Source organism: Balaenoptera ricei, chromosome 12 (assembly GCF_028023285.1).
Source record: "Balaenoptera ricei isolate mBalRic1 chromosome 12, mBalRic1.hap2, whole genome shotgun sequence".
Classification (NCBI taxonomy): Eukaryota; Metazoa; Chordata; class Mammalia; order Artiodactyla; family Balaenopteridae; genus Balaenoptera; species Balaenoptera ricei.
Window position 1 is genome coordinate 72,010,508 of NC_082650.1, and position 21,398 is coordinate 72,031,905.

Sequence of the window (21,398 nt, forward strand, 5' to 3'; positions counted from 1 at the left end):
TTGCTTCATAGAACAATGTATTTTGCCATTTATTGAACTCTGCTATAGCTGTTTTGGTTTCCTTGGTTTATCTCCAACTATATATTTTTGCTATACCAAGGTAGAACCCTTAATGTATTGCTTTATGTATGTCACATGGTCCCTGAAATAATCTTTTTCGTAAAAGGAGCTTTACCAATACTTACTGAATCAAAACAAATGTGTTTATAAAACCTATTCAAATGTTGATATATTTTATTAATACAACTCACCACATTTGAGGCAGTTTATCTGTCAAGAAGATGGTATTTAAAGTGACTGGGGTTTCTCAGAAGCCATAAGAGGGTAAAGTCACCTCCTTCTTTTTTGGAGAAAATATCTGGTATTCCATAAGTTTAATAACAATAATGTTAACATTTAGAGAGAGAACAGCAACTCCTTTATTCTCAAAATAAGTGTGAATATATTTAATGACAGTGACAATTCTCTATTACAAAATTCAAAAAGAGATCAGAGTTTGCATGCAAACCAGTTTTATATGTATCAAGTGCAGGAAAACGTGTGAAGTAGTCAGTCATTAAAGGTACATTCTGAATCACCATCAAAATGCTCAACAATCTTCTATGAAGAAGGTAAAAAGTGCACTCTAGAAATTAATAATTGTTTTATTCCTGATATTTAATACTGATTTTGAATACATATAAATACAATGGTTGCAAATAACATTTTTGACTTGCACAATCATATCTAATTAGTTGCTTATTATAAGGAGTAGGAAAGCCAAGTAGATGGAGCAAGTTTGTATTGTTTTGCAGTAATGATGCTATATTTATGGTTTCAGGGTTTTTTTACTTTATTAGGATGTTTATAAATGAGTTCACCACTTAATATTGTACTTTGTTCTATCATATGAGCCCCCTGGAAAATAAAATAAAATAAAATAAAATAAAATAAATAAAATAAAATAAAAGTAAAATAATACAAGATAAAATAAAATAAACACACACTTACCTTCGGAGAAACTTTGTTTCCCTTCCTGCAGTCAAAAGTACTAGCATATAGGCTTCCTAAAATAATCTCCAAGAATATTTGTATGATCAGACTTGTTGAGAAGTTTCGTGGCAAATCAGGCTGTAATCCTTTGATATCACTGGACTGAAAAAAAGGTTTGTCTTATTGAAGAAGGGAAATAAAAATCATTTTTAAGGATAGTTTGTAAAAGATTTAGATTCACAGACCATGAAAGCTGGAAAGGACCTAAGTAGCATAACTCCTCATTTCTTTCAGAGAAGGAAATGAGGCACAAAGAAGTTTCACCAAATGACTATTTTAACGACAAGCCTCATGGATGAGAGAGAGAGATGTAAGAATGTAGGTGTCCTGAGTCCTGGTGCAGTGTTCTCCCCACCGTTCTCACTTTACTTCTGCTAATGACATTCTAGTCTTATCTGTAAGGCTTGGGAGCATGAGTATGCCACACTGTCTTTTACAAAACTAAGAAAACTTCAGCCAGATGAGCACCTCTCCAGTTAGCTGCTCTTATATCTTTAATGAGGAGGGGAAAGCAGCTGGGGAAGGAGGGGCAAAGATAATTGCAGGAGAACTATCTGAAAAGGAGACTGTGGGAGGTTTTCAGAGGATTGTGGTTGCAACTCAGGTTACAGAGTAAAATGCTCCTACTGTCTAGCTCTCGTATCTGACCACGAAGGTACTTTGCTCCACATGGCCACCAGTTTTGCTTGCCTAATGAGTTGGAATAGGGTCAGGTTGGTGACAAGGTCAGATGGGGATTTGGAATCACTTGACATAGAGTCCAGTTTACAAAAGAGAACTCCCTCCGCAAAGGATCGCATTTCTATCACCGCTGGGTTCCGTCACCTGCAGAAGCACAACTCAGGTTATTCTTCCTCAGTCCCTTCATCAAAACCTCAGACACTATCCATGTTATTTTTTCAAATATGGGAACAAAATCATTCTATTCATGGAAGAAATGCCCCTCTAACTTATAAATTAAACCTGAAGAAAACTTCCCCCTTTCTCAGGAATGTTTATAAAGAAAAAAAAAATCATTTTTCATGACTGAGAAAAGCTTTCCCGTTGACCGGTTGATAAAGGGCTTTGGCCCAAAGGTCTGATTCGACCTAAAGAAAAACTATCACACTGGAACAGTCTGGGAAACGTTTCCATTTTCAGAGTATGGGTGAGAATAAACTTACACTTTTCCAGAAGAAATAATTTCTGCAAGTTAATCATATCCTTATGTTTCAAGATAGAATTTGGAGCCAAACTGGCAAAGAAACATGGCACAACTAACTTTTTAAATCCATAGTCTATCTTGTTTCTCTCTGCAATTATTTAAAATTTAAACCAGCTTCCTCAGATGTTTCTATGTGTCTCATTTCTATGAAACTCATCCTTTCAATAATCAATGGCAATTATATTTGGTATAATATTTGTTGAAAAATTGTATCATTTGTTGCAAAGACAATAATCGAAAGCTTTTGGTTATTTATTGAGTGTGATCATCCCCACTATTTCTTCCGTTAGTTAAGACAGTCAAGAATGAGTTGTCTTTAAAGCCATGAAGCAAAGCCTGGTTAGAACTTGGAGATTTTGATTTGTGTTGCCCCTTAAATTCTCCTGAGATAAGTCATACAGGAAGAACATGAAGCAAATTTCTTCCTGATCCCATTTCTCTCCACACACAAGAGCATTTTAGGAAAAGGTTTCTTAAATCTATCAATAAACACCGATAAAATTTTGTACAATTATACATATTTTAAATGTTTCACTTTTATATCTATTACTTGAAGTTTCAAAAATTAAGCTGCTAGCTGTCACCTTGATGAAACAAATTTAAATGCAGCCCTTTAAAAAAGAAATTGCAAAAGATGGTTTAAAAAGTAAATTAACAGAACTCTATAACATTATTAAACTCTATAACATTATTATTCAGCCTCTTGCTGAAGCTACGGTGAAAAGAAAAGGACATTATCATAAATCCCTGTTAGAAATGCATATTTTTAGAAAATCCAGAAGAATTTCTAAGCGATCCATAGCAACCATTGGTACTGCAGGCTAAGAAAACCACCTTAAATGTGTACAACCCACTTTAGCCTCAAACTCTTTTTTGCAGCTTGTTTTATGAATAGACTTCTTTAAATAACAAAAAATAGTATATATATATTTTTTTAATTAAAAAAACACTGAAATAAAGAAAAGTAACCTGTATTCCCAGCACCCAGAGAATTACTATTACACTGGTTACATATTAATGTATCTCTAATTTATTTTCTGTATACACTTACTAAAATATGAAATGTATTCCATATAGTGTTTGTAAGCTACTTTGTATCTTAGTGTACAGGACATATTTCCATATCACTAATATTATTTAATAAGTTATCATTAATTTTAAACTTTATTTTATCTTCTGTTATTGGATCTTTGCATCATTTCCAAGTTTTTGTTGTCTTAAACAATGCTGTAATCCTTCTTATCTTTAAGCCTTTGAACACATCCATAATTATTCCTTTAAGAAAATGTCCTACAAATAGAACTTCTGGGCCAAAGATTAGTATATATTTTAAGACTTTTAATACATATTGCCAAAGTGCCTTCCAAAATTGATACAATTTATCCTCCCAGTATCTGTGAACAAATGTTTCCACCTCTCAATCTTTAACAACCTCAAGTGTTATAATTTTTAATCATTCTTTGGCAATTAGGTTGGTAAAAATTGCATTCCTTTATGGGCTTAGCTTGCATGGCTTTAATTGAACCTTTTTTTTTAAAGGAACTTCAAATAAGTTAGTAATAGGTGATGTCAAAGAATGCAACCCAGTGTTTTCGTAATTCACAAGCCCTATGGTGCAAATTTCTCCATTGCACCTCCATTTAGCAGGCCCCATCACTGGTCTTAAAGAATGGGTTTTACCCCAAAACTAAAACAATAATCTATTAAAATTATATTATCATACATATTTTTAAAAGATCTCCTAGAAATATTTTTACATATATTCTTGAATAGCTTCTGTGTTTTAGTATCATTCTAGGAAAGACCACCAGCTATACCACCAGTGTAGTTTCTCTATTTTAGTATCATTCTAGGAATTCCCCACAATTCACTGGCAAGCAGTGGAGGCATCCAGGGAAACCCAACTTTCTATGTGTTACAGTGTGTTCTTACTGACTGAGAGCAAGCTGGGTCAACTCAAAGGCTCAAATCAACTATTTTGACTGAATTTACCCATCACTTAAGGAAGTCACTTACTCTGAATAGAGCTTTGACTAGTAATTTGTCAGAACAGAAATCACTTCATTTAAAATGGCTCAGTGATTTTCATACATAAACTTAGCCTCCACAAAATATTCGAGAAAGGAAAAATGGAGTCATTTGGCCGTAGAATGCAAGGGAGGAAACACATCTGTAATCAATGAACAAGTAATTGTTCAAGGCTTATTACCTGCGGAGCATGGTGCTAGAAGTACGAAAATTAGGAAAGAAATATAGCAAAGTGTTTCTGTCCTCAAATTGCTTACAATCTGGTTGAGAATTCATGAATGATTACAAGAATTATCCTAGGAGCAATACAGGACAGTAAGTCCATCCATGCCAAATGACGCAGTAAGGCGTATTTTACGGGAGTGAGCTCAATTCAGGGTTTTGGAAGGACAGGAATGTGATGGGAAGAGAAGACAACAGTGGCTGAGAGCAGCCGTGCAGGAACTGGCCTCACTCCCGGCTGCCTGTGTTTGTTTCTTTTTTTCTCCCTCAACCTGAATAGTCTTCTTCCTCTGAACAGATTACTAGCTTTGACTTTATCATTTATTTTAAAATTTTGTTTAGGGAAAAAAAAAACAAATAAAATTAAAGGCAAATTATGAAGCTGGGAAAAAGATTTGCCACATCTTTGACAAAGGGTTAATATTCTAAGAGCAATTGCCAATCAGTAAGGTCAGACAAACACACCAACAGAAAAAACCAAAAATGAGCTAAAGACCATAAGCAGGCAACAGTCAAAAGAGATACGACTGGCCAATTACAATATGACAAAATATTTAACTCTATTGACAAAGACAATTGAAATCTATGTACTATCCGGTAAAATTTGTGTGTGTACTAAAACATATACACAATAGTACATGCCTCACCATGTAAGACTCTTGAAGGAGTTGCCACTGAAGGAAAATAAGCTGCCACCACTTTTGAAATGTGACAGATGTGGCATTAAAAAGTGAATATTAATTTGCAAATATGCTATTCACTGGGCAAGGGCCTGTTTTCTGCTATGCCTTTGATGACCGATCAACATATTTAAAAGGTCTAACATATTAGACTTAAAAATAAAGAAATTTCTAAAAGTTAACTAAAGAGAAGACTGAACTTTCCTAATCCGGAATTTGAAACTGACTTAGTGTGCGGGTTAGAGTATAAGCAGTAGTAGGTCTTTGAAGCTTAAAGTTTAATCCTTTTTAGATCATCAAGAACTTGAGTATGTTCATGTCTGTTTCTCATAAATGCACATTATAAACACTATCTGTCATCATCCCATGAAGTGTGGTACAGTTGATAGTTTTAGTGAGCAAGAAATCACTTTGGGGTAAAAGTCAGTTTTTAAGACTAGTGATGGGGTCTGCTAAATAGAGGTGCAATGGAGAAATATGCACCAGAGGGCTTATGAATTACATAAACACTGAGCTGAATTCTTTGATGCCACCTATTATTAACTTATTATTTGGAATTGCTTTTTTTTTAAAAAAAAAAAAAGGTAGTTCCTATTACCACCCAGTAAAAAATGTACTCTGCAATCTTTTCTTGTTTTGCATATGATTGGTAGCATACCTTTTAACTGCTGTAAGTAATAAAAATATATATGTGCAAGTTGGCTATAAGAAATGCCCAAGTTTCACCTAATAAAATTTTGGTATGCCTCAGTTTTCAAAGTAAATTTGATTTATTTGAGCCACCAGCCGTCCGATGACAGCCCTGTGTTTTTTATATGAGTCATGTCCCAAGGGGTCTAGAATATGCCAATGGTGTACCTTGGAATGGATCCAGTGTCCGCAAACAGGTTTTCATTAGACTTTGATGCCAGTCACATTTGGGAGCAGAGAGGCTGCTGAAAACCAGCTTTACTTTGGGATCACTTCTTTCTTTTAGAAAAAACAACAAAGATCTTTTTTAGCAAAGCTTTGTGCCTCCACATTGTAGGTGTATGGTAATATTTTAGAGAGCAGTAATCTGTTATTGCAGGTGGTCGGGCTTCAAGCACTTCCGTATTTTGAGAATAGATCAGACGAAGTGCAACAACTTTTATTGAAAAATTGCCGAATTTCAAAATTAGAAACACATTTTCTGTGGCTAAGATTAAGTTAGCATGTATTACAGTCACTTGGACTTTTCTGTAGCACTAAGGGGAATATAATTACATAGGTTATTTCACATGTCATGAGATTGGAACCTTAATCACAGTTAGAAACCTTTATCATGCTGATGTAGACCCTTACACTTTAATCTCTAGTAATTGAGGGACTTTTCTATTTTTTTTATTAAGAATATGGAGTATGCAAGTCAATGAGAAATAAAACAAACCCACCTTTTATTTTTATGCATTAGAAGCAAGTTTTATTCCTGATTTAAAAAAAAAATAGTGTATCCTTTCCTGGTCTTAGAGAAGGTTATATGTGAGGATGGAGTCCAAGATTATCCTTTAAAATCTATTTTTTAGACATACATATATATCCATGAGAATATATGTATGTGTGTGTGTATATATATATATATATATATATATATATATATATATATATATACAAAACATTTTTATGGAACTTAATTTAAAAATGAGATTTGGAGTCTTACTGCATCTACAAAATGTAAATGTATATTGTTTACCTCGTGGCAGTAAAGTCTAAGAGTTTTATTGAATGAAAATTGTTACCACCAGAATAACCAGATCAAAAGAAAAATGAAGGGACAAAAAAAAGAAAGCCCAAGAGAATCCCAGGGGGCCTAAGTCAACAGAAATATTGCCAAAGATTCAGAGCATAAACATGACATTAGCTGTCACCCAAGAATATAATGACATTGTCCTCTGACTTAGAAAATCTGTCCTGTGTCATTCTAAATGAGGAAGAAGTAGTTTATTGCTCTTCCCGTGATACAGACTAGGGTACAGCATCTTTTTTGAAAGAAAAAGGCATTTTGAATCCCCCGGTTTGGATCAAAGTCAGTAATATAATAAACTACTTCAATCAACCAACCAAACAAGTACAGAATTGACCAGACTTTTATCTATTTTATCAAATAAAATAGAAAGAAAACACTACAGAGTAAACTATTATATAATTAATGATCAATGATAAGAGGTAGGCTATTGGTTTTCAGTCATTTGTGCTTGGGTAACCCTTACATTTTTTTATTAGCTAGGAGCTCCCTTCTCTTATTCTTAGGTTGATATCTGAAATTGTTTATTATAGTTTTATACAGATACATCAGATACAATCTCCAGTGCATTGTAAATATCAACATTTTCACTCTTTTAAATGTATTCAGTGAAATCTAAATAACATAGCTATTTGATACCCATTGTTTTCTATTTTTAGAATATGCAGATTGACTGCCAGTGGGCTCAAGGGTATTTCTGGGATAATGGAGATGGTCCGAAGTGGGAATGTGGGAATGCTGCACTACTGTATACATTTACTAAAAACCGCACAGTTGCACTGTTACAACGGGTACATTTTACGATATGCAAATTATACCTCAAAAAAGTTGTAAAAAATACACAAACAAGTTGGAAATTTTACATTGTTTTTTTCCCCCTCCTTTGACCTGTATTTCCATCCTACTTCCCCTGTAGAATCCCATCCTACTGGAGTATATTTTCAGGATTAAGTGTCTTCTGTTGAGGATCCGATATTTCTTTGCAACAAAAATGTGTATATAAATTTAAATTTAAATATTTTTGTATTATATGACATGAGGCTCTAAATATTAAACCATTTATTCTATATTGGATTATTATTATAATTAGCACACGGCTGATCAAAAGCAACATTAATATACACTCAATTTTTTATAAACATAAAAATGAACATTTATTAGACATGCATCATTTAATGAAACACATGGAGCTCTTTTTTCATTTAGTTACTCCTTTTCAATTAGTCATTGCCAAATTAGATAAAATTCAACATCAATTTTATTCCAAGGTTTTGGTTTTATAGATTTAAGCACCAAGAAACACTTTTTTGCATAAATCATAAGACGAAGAAGGAGCTTATTTATGTAAGCAATATGGCCATGGTTTTTTAAAAAATTTTTTCTTTCAGTATTATACATCTAGAGTGATCTAGTATTAAAATGCTTTAATGATCTAAACTCAATTAGGTCCTTTTGCAACTTTACTGAAAGGAAAAAATTGAAAACCACCAGACTTACAAGTCAGTCATTATAATCAATCACTTTCTTAGCACTGACATCAATATTTTGAATATTTTCTTTGCTTGGCACTGTGAAGATTTTTACAATTTTGTAAGATTTCAGTTGAGTGAGAGGTGTGTCTTTCTTTGTAAACTGAGAGAAGGCTGATTGCTAAAAGGGAACACCTTAATCCTAGGTGAGTTCTCACGCAGATCAGTGCTACGAAAGAGTAGACATGGAAGTTGAGGATCTGGAAATTGGGTTCCTTAAAGTCATCCTCAACTGTGTATCGCCTGGAAAGTTTCTGCCCACTTTAAACAGTATCACGCTCTAGTGGGAAGACTGATCTGGCCACCAAGAAGCCAGAAGCAGGAGAAAGTATATTTGGATGCCACTAGCGGGAAGGGAAGCAGATGCACCCAGGCAGTTGGAACTGATCCTGGCCTGCAGGAATGGGTAGGCTTTAGATACTGAGAAAGAGGCAGGGAGGGCATTCCAGGCACGGAGATGGAATTGACATGTTCTCTGCAGGAGAAGAGAAAGAAACTGCCTAGAACACGTGTGCTGGGTAGGGCCAAAGAAAAATCCAACTCTAAACGCAAGGAGATTGGCTCTGATGTGGTGAGAAGGGCCTTCAAGAATCATTCTATTTTATTCCTGAACTCTATCGATTCAAAATGGCAATGGACAAATATGATTAATAAGACCATTCTTAGATAAAATCAGCACTTGAATTTAACTGAATGTCCAGAAAAGAGCTTTAGTGAAATCACTTCACTGTCTGTCTAAAGATGTATGTGGGTACCTGGAATTCATTCATTCACTCAACACATTTATTAAGTCCCAGCTAGACCATGTGCTAGGCCTTGGGTGGCTTTATGGAACTCTTTTCAGCCCATACTCCAAAATCTAGACTACTCATCATACCTGACTACCCAGAACTCTGCTGCTGAAGTGATGCTGGATACAGGATACTAAAAATACGCACTGGTGTAAGGGGCATCCACAAATACCCTTGGTGCCGTATCCTGCTTTGGGGGCCTCCCTAGTCTATATTTCCTATGCACCTACTCTACACGTTACCTAAATTACCTAGATGGAATAAAAGATTGCAGACTGCTGACTGTAGTTGGCATCAGCACTGTAAATTGTTTTCTAAGCATAAACAGATATAGACACAGTCTGTATCGAAGTTTATTCACCTCCAGTTGGTGAAATAAGCCACACCCAAAATATAAATTTCCCGGAAGAACTTCCTTTCAAATGCATTTCTGTCAGAAATAGTCCCCAAGTTGTTTGTGGCCACTGATCTTATATTTAGGGTGAACCATTCTTAGGTTAACCCAAAGGCTTTTCATTCCCTTTAGAAAAATGACAAAAATGAAAGGGAAAGCTTAAACCTCGAAGGATTTTGAGTCCAGGTTTCCTCTGTACTCAACTTCCACTCTACAAGCCTGAGTTGCTTCTTCCCTAACTTCCCTCCTATGACTTGGCATCTTTGAACACAGCCTCCCTGCATTAAGACCATCCCCTTGGCTGTTCTCTCCAGAATCCCCGCTCCAGCATCCAGCACTAAGTCACCCCATTTTCCTGATTCCCCCCCATCCAGGGTGCACTCTGTCCTTCCTGTGCCCTGAACCAGGAGTCCCCAACCCCGGGCCTGCAGACGGGGCCACACAGCAGGAGGTGAGTGGCCTGAGATGGAGCCTGTTACATTGTTGTAGCCGCATTACGTTGTTACTCATCTTTGAATCCCTGGCACTTAGGAAGGTTCTTGACAGGTGACTGTTGCTCAGTACATGTTTGTTGAATGAATGAGCCGACTAATAAGGCCCTAGTACCCACTATGTACCTGAAGAAGAAAAATAGCCTAACAGCAACCATGGGTTCCAATTTTATTCCTTAGGATTCACGAGTCATCGTGGGTCTATGACATGTAAAGTGAAGGATTTTGAGTTTTGTTTGTTTGTTTGCAGTTGTTTTGCCTTTCAGCAGCAAATGTGTATATGTGTGTGTGTGTATAAATATGTGTTTGTAGCCTTCACCATCACCTACAAATCCTAGAGTTAAGTCTTGTTTTTCTACCTTTATTCTACCCCCTCACAATTTTCTATTCTCTTACCATATCCATTTGCTGCCACACACACACGGACACACACACACACACACACACACACACACACACACACACACCCCTCAGGTCTCTCCTACGGGAGATAAAATACAGAAATATGGAAACATCAGGATCCGCACCCCGCCACTTTTCGGCGACTCATCCAGCCAACTCAAAGTGAGATTTGCCATTTTAATTGCCTCACCAGTAAGTCTCTTTTGGGGGTAGTTTGTGGGTTTGGGGTGTTGGACATTAAAAGTAGCAATGTTGGAAGTAGAAACTAAGCTGGATAAACATGAAGGACCCTCAGGGTCCTTGGGCATGTGGAGATCCTCTGGTGGAAAATGAACTGGCATGTCTAAGATTCCTGCTGATGTAGGGAAGGGGCTAAGTAATGACCCAGCTTGTGAAATCAGCCTTCTGGGGCTGGCATAGAGTCCTATACAAGGCCAATTAAATTATTAGAGGAAAATATAATCGTGTCAACTTCAAATGTTGAGTTGAACTAGTCAACAGTGAGCTGTTCTTTTAACTGCTCAGCGTCTGAGCCCACCTCTTCCTATGTTATGCCAGCAGCTAAGGGCAGCTCCAGGCTTAGGTGTCTGGGTGCTAGGAGTAATAAAGCCTTTTGCCCAGAATTTCAACATCCCAAAAGGCAAAACGGAAGTGATAGTGACGAGACAAATGAGAATTGGGGACCTAGAGTTGATTTGTGAATGGGTTAAGACTTTTGGGCTGGGGTGAACATATCTGCATGTGAGAACTACGTGATTTATGGCAAACGAGAGGGTGGAGGGTTACGGGCTGAACTGTCTCCCTCCAAATTTCATATGTTGAAGTCCTAACCCCGAGCACCTCAGAATGTGACTGTATTTAGAGATAGGGCCTTTCAGAGGTAATGAAGTTAAAACGAGGTCATTTGGTGGGCTCTCACCTGATATGACTGGAGTCCCTGTAAGAGGAGATTAAGACACAGACTTGTGCGCACGTAGAGGAAAGACCACATGAGGACATGCAGCAAATTTTAAAATTGCAAAGGGCTGACAAACTCAAAAGACATAATCATGCAATCGCGTGGCAGGACTCTCCCCAGTGATGTGCAGGGAGGGGCCCCGAGGCTCACGCTAGGTTAGCTGTGTGGTGAACTGCCTGTTTGAAATGATGGGAAGAGACTGGATACCTCGAGGGGTAGACTTTCTGCCTTCCCATCCTCTTGTTAGCTCCGTGACAGTAGATTTGTAGAGAGGGCTTCTTTCTCACGAGCCTCCACCAGGCTCTTACATTTATGTTTTCAGTCCAGTCAAATAATCTTTTTGTAAAAATGTGCCTTCTGGAAGAATCCTTGCAAATATCCTGCCCTGTGTGGTAATTAATCATGGTCAGTTACTCTTTTCAGTGGCATTTGATGGAGATCTCTGGACCTGGGCTTTCTGGGCCCTGCCAGTTGCAGGTGATAGAGCAAAGGGGTTGAGGGGAGGGTCCCTGGATGCAAAGGAAAGCTATTCCGCAGTTGCACTGAGAATTTGAGAATTTTGGTGAAATTTTTCAGTTTCAGAATTCGTTGGATCTCAAATCAGGTTGCCAGTGCTGAGGTCATTTGCATGACCCTTTTACCATTTTCAAAGGCAAAGTTTCCCTCTTGCTGAAGACAAAAACTCATAAAACTGTGCCAGAGAAATACGATTTTTTTTTCACACACTCCACAAAGCTGTCAAAAAGCCTAGGTTTGCCAGTTTTGCTTTTAATGTGCAAAACCTTTCACATGGCTCCAGGCACAACCCGGGATCTGGTGGCCAACCTGTTGGATTTCCTTCCAAAGGTAACAGTAGAAGCACTGCTGGGAAGAGGATGGCTTGGCTTCAGCTGGAGCTGGAAGGGATGTTGTTCATACTCAAAAGTGTGGAAGCACTGGCTTCTACAGGGACAACCTTTATTTTAGAAGTAGGTTTAAGAGCACACACACATAGTGTGTGTGTGTATTTGTGTGTGTTTGTGTGCGTGGTATTTAGGCCCTAGCAGGGAACTCTGGTCTGTGGCTCTACCTATTCATGGGAGGACAGATCCAGATGACCCAGAATGCTATTTTGGAAACAACTGAGGCCTCGAGTCAACTGCTCTGGATTTGAGTCCTGGCTGTGCTAGACCACAAGCTGTGACCATGGGCAAGTTACTTAACCTCTCCAAACTTCAGTTTCAACATTAGTATAATGGAGACAATAATTCATGAGCTCCTTGTGAGGTTATATTGCGATTATGTATTTAGAAGTTTTAGTACAGTGCTTGCTAAAAGGGTGATGCATGTAATTAACATTCTTGTTACCTACCTAATAGGGTTATTGGGAGAGGGAGAGATGATGAAAATAAAACTCCAGGCACATCATGGGCCCTCAAGAAATGGCAGTTACTTTTAATTTCTATTAATAAATGCAATCATGTTCAGGAGTACTAGCCGTGATGTTTTCTCCCCAGGCGAGTCAGTTGGGCAGAGGTTGGCAGAGCCAGAATCTGGGGCGAAGGATTATGGAACAACTGGGGTCCCTGCATTTGATTATACTAAAAGTAGTTCAGTGAGTACTGAGAAATATGCCATGGATTTCATCACTTGAATGTTAACCTTTTCAACATTTGAACGCTGAGTTTTGGAGAAAAGAGTTGGTGAATGGTCACAGGATATGGAAAACAAAAGACATTTCATGGACACCAAAGGGTTTTTACATATTTTGCTAAAAGGGATACAACCAAAAACAAAAACAAAAACAAAAACCCAATGAGATTCAAACTGAATTTGTCACGTCTACTTTGCTTTAATCACACCAGGGATTTGTTGCATGCACTTGGCCAGCTGTGTGTTCTTAACTGTGGAGCCCAGTCACAGACTGTCTGTCTAAGGGGACTCCAGCAATCCTACCCCATCTGCACCTTGGGCTCTGGGTGCAGACTCATCGTCTAGGGATTGTGTTCATATGCTTTCTTAGTTTTGGTAAAGTTTTACTGAAAGTCAAATCCAAGTTGCACATATAGAATGCAAGAGTAGCTCTGGGGTACAAATCTTTATAAAAATAGAAGTTATTTATTATAGAGTTAATTTGTTTCCTAGCCAATTTATTTTTCTTTAGAAAAATAAACACATTTTATAAGACTGGAATATTTGGAGTTTTGAAAAAAAATTTAGTAAAGGATGAACATATAAAGCACCCTATAATCTCTAGAGAGGTGAGGCAGGAAATACCAGCTTGAAGCTTACAAAAATGGTAATGACCAAATCTCCTAAGAAAGTAATCTTATAACATTTTATGGTCATCAGTCCATTTTACACATGAGTAAACAGTGATAAAATGAGGTGATATATAAGCAAGTTTGTAACCAGCTGTGCCTTTTATAACTATATAGATGCCCTAAATCTTGATAGAACAGGAGTTAATTTCTTTAGTTGAGGACAGCAATCATTACATTTACTCATGTAATTCTCTTGCAAGGGAATAATCCTGTGTTAATTAGTGAGTTAACACATGTATTGTTTATATTTTTATTTTTTGTATATTATGATGTTTTGATACCTGAAAAACCTGGCTGGGGAGAGACTCCCCTCCTGGGGCTAGCCTCAATTCTTAGAAATAGCTAGGAGCCCAGCTGGGAGCGTGCATTTCACGTACAAACTGACCAATCCAGAGCCACACCTCCTTTATGTGGCCCAAGCATCCTTGGAGGCAATATTCCTCTGCCTTCAGCATCCCAGGGTTTATTCCAGGAATGCAAGGATTCTTCAGTATACGCAAATAAATCAACGTGATACATCATATTAACAAACTGAAGGAGAAAAACCATATGATCATCTCAATAGATGCAGAGAAAGCTTTTGACAAAATTCAACACCTATTTATGATAAAAGCCCTGCAGAAAGTAGGCATACAGGGAACTTTCCTCAATATAATAAAGGCCATATATGACAAACCCACAGCCAACATTGTTCTCAATGGTGAAAAACTGAAACCATTTCCACTAAGATCAGGAACAAGACAAGGTTGCCCACTCTCACCACTATTATTCAACATAGTTTTGGAAGTGTTAGCCACAGCAATCAGAGAAGAAAAAGAAATAAAAGGAATCCAAATCGGAAAAGAAGAAGTAAAGCTGTCAGTGTTTGCAGATGACATGATACTATACATAGAGAATCCTAAAGATGCTACCAGAAAACTACTAGAGCTAATCAATGAATTTGGTAAAGTAGCAGGATACAAAATTAATGCACAGAAATCTCTTGCATTTCTATACACTAATGATGAAAAATCTGAAAGTGAAATTAAGAAAACACTCCTGTTTACCATTGCAACAAAAAGAAGAAAATGTCTAGGAAAAAACCTACCTAAGGAGACAAAAGACCTGTATGCAGAAAATTATAAGACACTGATGAAAGAAATTAAAGATGATACAAATAGATGGAGAGATATACCATGTTCTTGGATTGGAAGAATCAACATTGTGAAAATGACTCTACTACCCAAAGCAATCTACAGATTCAATGCAATCCCTATCAAACTACCACTGGCATTTTTCACAGAACTAGAACAAAAAATCTCACAATTTGTATGGAAGCACAAAGGACCCTGAATAGCCAAAGCAATCTTGAGAACGAAAAATGGAGCTGGAGGAATCAGGCTCCCCGACTTCAGACTATACTACAAAGCTACAGCAATCAAGATAGTTTGGTACTGGCACAAAAACAGAAACATAGATCAATGGAACAGGATAGAAAGCCCAGAGATAAACCCACGCACATATGGTCACCTTATCTTTGATAAAGAAGGCAAGCATATACAGTGGAGAAAAGACAGCCTCTTCAATAAGTGGTGCTGGGAAAACTGGACAGCTACATGTAATAGAATGAAATTAGAACACTCCCTAACACCATACACAAAAATAAACTAAAAATGGATTAAAGACCTAAATGTAAGGCCAGACATTATCAAACTCTTAGAGGAAAACATAGGCAGAACACTCTATGACATAAATCACAGCAAGATCCTTTTTGACCCAACTCCTAGAGAAATGGAAATAAAAATAAAAATAAACAAATGGAACCTAATGAAACTTAAAAGCTTTTGCACAGCAAAGGAAACCATAAACAAGACCAAAAGACAACCCTCAGAATGGGAGAAAGTATTTGCAAATGAAGCAACTGACAAAGGATTAATCTCCAAGATTTACAAGCAGCTCATGCAGCTCAATATCAAAAAAACAAACAACCCAATCCAAAAATGGGCAGAAGACCTAAACAGACATTTCTCCAAAGAAGATATACAGATTGCCAACAGACACATGAAAGAATGCTCAACATCATTAATCATTAGAGAAATGCAAATCAAAACTACAATGAGATATCATCTCACACCGGTCAGAATGGCCATCATCAAAAAATCTAGAAACAATAAATGCTGGAGAGGGTGTGGAGAAAAGGGAACACTCCTGCACTGTTGGTGGGAATGTAAATTGATACAGCCACTATGGAGAACAGTATGGAGGTTCCTTAAAAAACTAAAAACAGAACTACCATATGACCCAGCAATCCCACTACTGGGCATATACCCTGAGAAAAACCATAATTCAAAAAGAGTCATGTACCAAAATGTTCATAGCAGCTCTATTTACAATAGCCAGGACATGGAAGCAACCTAAGTGTCCATCATCAGATGAAAGGATAAAGAAGATGTGGCACATATATACAATGGAATATTACTCAGCCATAAAAAGAAACAAAATGGAGGTATTTGTAGTGAGGTGGATGGAGTTAGAGTCTGTCATACAGAGTGAAGTAAGTCAGAAAGAGAAAAACAAATACAGTATGCTAACACATATATATGGAATCTAAGGAAACAAACAAAAAAAAGGTCATGAAGAACCTAGTGGCAAGACGGGAATAAAGACACAGACCTACTAGAGAATGGACTTGAGGACATGGGGAGGGGGAGGGGTAAGATGTGACAGGGTGAGAGAGTGGCATGGACATATATACACTACCAAATGTAAAATAGATAGCTAGTGGGAAGTAGCCGCATAGCACAGGGAGATCAGCTCGGTGCTTTGGGACCACCTAGAGGGGTGGGATAGGGAGGGTGGGAGGGAGGGAGACGCAAGAGGGAAGAGATATGGGAACATATGTATAACTGATTCACTTTGTTATAAAGCAGAAACTAACACACCATTGTAAAGCAATTATACTCCAATAACGATGTTAAAAAAAAAAAAAATCATCCCAGGGTTAGGTGCCAGGCAACCAGGGACCACGCCCATCACTTAGGGTCTGCCAAAATTATTCGAGCTAGCCAATCCTAAACTGATTGCCTTGTCCTTCTCAAAGAAACTCCAATAAAGGCCATGGCCTAGACGCTCCCCTCACCTTGGTCCATTTAACCTCCTGACGACACTGGTGCTTCCACATGTCGTGTTGTCTGGCCTGCCTCCTGTCTCTAGGGCCTGTGAGTATAATACATTTTGTTTTCCTGACCCTCTCCTAGTTTCCTCTCGTGGCCACACATGAATGACCATCATCTAGAAGAACACATAACTATATGTGGCAATATGGGTGACATCAGGTTTCTGCTACTAGATGCCATGCTCCCCTTTCCAGATGGGCAGAAGCACAACCGTAGAGCCAGGCCACTATTGAGAACACATGTGAACAGAGCTAAACACGCTTTTGTCCTCCTTGTCCCCACACAGTTCCCAGTTTCCCTCTCTTTGTCAGTCCTTTAAGCCTACTTTCAGCTTAATGGTTCTTGTACATTGCTTGCTCAGATCTGGCTACTCACCTGCTGACACGTGGTTCTTGACCCTGGACCTCTTCTTCCTATACCTGAACCCAAGGGTAATACTGCCCAGTTCCTCCCCAACCACCCATATCCCTCTCACCTGGCAGCTCACTTTAGTCCATGCCACACTACATCTTATTTGCTGAACCCCCCGTCCAACACACACACACTCACACATACAGTAAGATGTGACATTTGCCACAGCTACCTAAAATAGGCAGCTAGGTTTAGTTCAAAACACTAAATAAATAGAAGTTTAATTAGTCAATGTGTTAATACTTTCTCCTATTTTAGGATATTTAGGAGTTATGTAAATTCAACCTCAAATTATGTATGCATGTGAGTACACTGCCTATTACACTGTAGGAATATAATTACCATATCACTAACTAACAAATAAAAGAAAGCTGTTTTCTATTACTGAAAAAATGGTTTAAAGAATTTCTCCCTGTTGACACTAACCGATATTTACTGCTGTCTCTGTTTTAATGAATACAAATTTCATTTATCTGTTTCTATAGGATTGCTGTGCTACAGTAAGCAAATCAGTAGCACTATGTTCTCTTCAAGCTAAACAAGACCCTTGAAATATTTTTTTAGACCATTAAATAGTTTGCTAAATATTTACTTAGAAGTGGTATAAAGACCAACTTAAACCTGGATGAAATAAGCACAAATAGAATAAGCAAGTCTTGTGATAACTGTTTGCTGAATCTTATACATGACACAAAGATAAACTTGGATCAAAAAAACACAAATAGAAATAATAAGCAAAAGTTGCAATATATATTCGCATACACAAACCTGTAAACAGTTTTTAAAAACTCCCTTGGGTGACATTCACCACTACCCCTGTTAACCCTTCAAAGGAAACTCACCTTCTCACGCCCTCCTATGAGTAGTAAGTAGTGACGTCTCATATCTATGAAAACCTCACTACGTTCCGGACGTTGTTCTGGGTGTGATACATGTGTTACTTAATCCTCCTAACTACATGCAGTAGGCGAGAAAAGTAACTCACCCCAAATCCCTAACAAGTGGTCAGTGACGAATCCAACCCATTCTTCCTCCAGGGCCGCCGGAGTCAAAGCCCCTGTGCTCCACCGCCTTCCTCACCAGAGATCAGAATCCCTCCATGGAGTGGAACTTGAGAGAGGCCGCAGAAAACTTTGCGGGACCACCATCTAACTTCACTCCTTCCCTCAGCCCCAGTGAAAACAGCAGTGAAAGGGATTTCTTTTAAAGACAAATTCAGACAGACGGGAAAACAGGAGATGAGATGGCAGCAACAAAATTTAGAAAGCTGGAAAAGCTGAAGGATGAGAAGGGACTAAGTAGCTCATCCAAGAAAACTGAGTCCTAAGTTCCCACTGGGGAGCCTAATTGTAACTAACTAACACCCTCCCCCAGCCCCCATCAGCACCCCGCCAATGGACCAAAGTCCAGTTCTCAGGAATCGGTGGAGCCAGGAATCTCTGGCCTGGGAGTGAGGGAGAGAAGTGTGGGTGAAGTCCTTGAGCAACAGATTCTTAGATCCCACCCCACCCCAGAAAGTGTTCTCCTACCCCCTATTTCCCTAAACCTGTAAGAGTTCCTCCTACGCTTGGTAGTTTACCAGTGAAACCATCTGAGTTCGGAGTTTTAAAGTTTTTAATTACAATTTCAATTCCTTTAATAAGTACCATGTCATGCTCATGAGAATGGTTAAAATATTTTTCAAAGACTGGCAAAACCAAATATTGCTGAGGGTATTGTATAACCAGAACTCTCATCTGCGGCTGGTGGAGGTGTAAAGTAGTATGACCACTTTGGAGAAGGATTGGAAGGTTAAATTCACGTTTATCCTGTCACCTACCAACTTCACTCCTAGGTATTTATTCAGTACACTGTAACTCTTTCCGTACCTGCTGCCTGTTTTACTGGGCATAGGCATATGTAACCATTTGCAATCACGGTTTCAAAAGATTGTTTCTGTTAACACTTTATTTCTGGCACAGTTAGGATATATGCTTGATTATGTTTCAGTCTCTTGCACTTGTCTTAAAGACATTTGAAGGATGAAATTATCCTTGCCCTCCTTTTCTTCAAAGCCAATTTGTTTGGTATGAAGTTATAACACAAACAAACCACACTTAAGCATTTGCCACACTGATCAATGTTTTGAGTATTTCACATAATTCCACTTACTTAGTCCTCGCAAAAATTATTTGAAGGGACTGTTATTATAATATAAAATCAAGGCCCCATTTATAAATATTTTACAAAAATGAAACAGAGTGAAAGAAACACTGTAAGTGTAGGAGCCAGGATTTGCAATCAGCCATCCTACCCCAAAGCCTTCCTCACACTGCTTATGTGCCATCCTCTTAACTGCCCTCTCAGCAACTTGGAATCACTGATCAACAAGACTTGACAACATTTAGTTGTGCACATGCAGGTGTGTGTGTGTGTGTGTGTGTGTGAGAGAGAGAGAGAGAGACAGAGGGAGAGAGAGACAAGAAATGAGCATAGATGGTAAGAATTTTTGTTGGGGGTGGGTAGAAGATTGTAAACAAGGGGAAATTTTCTTTTAAATGTCACTTGCTAAAATGCAAAATGAAAATGTCATTTTTGAACATCTAGTTCATGGTCTGAGGCTATTAGAAATTTTAAATGGATGAACAAACAAAAGCTGAGTTCTAGGAACAGGAGAAAAGTTGAATAAAGCTAGCATCAGATAACAGTAAATTTCTAGGCTGGAAATTTCTTCCCTCATTTAAGGAAGAAAGTTAGAGACCCATTAGACATAGAAAATGAGACTTTATGTAGTAAGGATGTTGCAAAGAAAATTATTTCTTGTCTAAAAATAATGACTCCTTAAATGAAGAGGAATTATCACAGGATAGATATTAGCAACTCACTAAATGTATCTAACATAATATGAGCAATTTTTTTTTTCTGTAATTCAGTTTCTGATAGGTATAAGATTGTTGCATGGAATGAGACTTAACCAGGACGTACAAGCAGAGTATTATATATAATAACCTTACATATAATAAATACTATTAATTTATTGTATTAAGTAATAATAATGATATAAAAGGGCACAATAGGAAAACCTGAGTTTATATTTTATCTTATTTTCTAAAATGGTAGTAAATGGCAGATTAACCGAACCAGATAGATTGAGCACTTCAAATTGAAACAATGTTATAGAAATAATAACAGTTTTGATCTCTCTTTGAGTTGTTTTGAACTATTGCATCCTGCTGCTTCTAGATGAGGATTTCTGAAACCATGAGTATGCAGGATTAGTCCTGGACCACAGCAAATACAGTCAAGGAACTGAGAGGTAGGATTGGAAGAAGAGGGAGCGGGTGTTGGCTAGCCAAAGTCAATATTGAAAAGTCATGAGGACGTGTTAGAGCTAAGCTAGAAAAGTGGAGCATGCAAGCACAGCAAGTAGTTTCCAGAGCAATCCACGTGTCTTTACAATGGTTGAAAATATACATATTTGCTTTTGCCACATGGTATCTTAAATATTCTGTCTTACTTGACCCATTGTAGAGTTGTTGAGACATTTAACTTTCTGAAATTTATCAGTATCACTTATGTTGAAAAAGTAATCATGTTCTGCATACATTCCTAATTAGACAACTAGGACTGGGCTAGAAATATCAGCATGAGAAAAATTAACTGTATTAAACCTACAGCCATACTTAATGGTGAAGTAGTAGTGTGCCTCCAAAGTCACACTCCGAGAATCTCCAAACAAACAAGATCCTGCTCACTATTACTATTAGTACAATTGGTTTTCAGGTTTTGGTTAACACAGTAAGACGATACAGAGAAACATCACGCACGCCTAAAGAGAAGGGAAAAATTATTATGTGGATGTGAAATTCTGTCAGAACTAAAAAGACACAACTAAAAATTCTTAAAATAAGAAAGACACTTCAGCATGATGATGAAGTTCAAGATAAATATCCAAAATAACTTTTCTTTATATAAGCAATAGCCAGTTAGAGAATTCCATTCACAATAGTAACCTAAAACATAAAATAACTAGACAAAATACTAACAAGAAAGTGTG

At 37.7% G+C, this 21,398-nt stretch overlaps 1 long non-coding RNA gene across 2 annotated transcripts in view; it reads right to left on the reverse strand.

The window, feature by feature from the left end:
• The window catches only part of LOC132376400 (uncharacterized), a 143,401-nt gene that overhangs the window by 28,815 nt on the left and 93,188 nt on the right, over positions 1 to 21,398 (reverse strand). For both annotated transcript variants that reach the window (XR_009506288.1, XR_009506287.1), the window contains exon 5: positions 991 to 1,134. This is a non-coding gene — a long non-coding RNA (uncharacterized LOC132376400). The remainder of the gene's footprint in view (positions 1 to 990; positions 1,135 to 21,398) is intronic.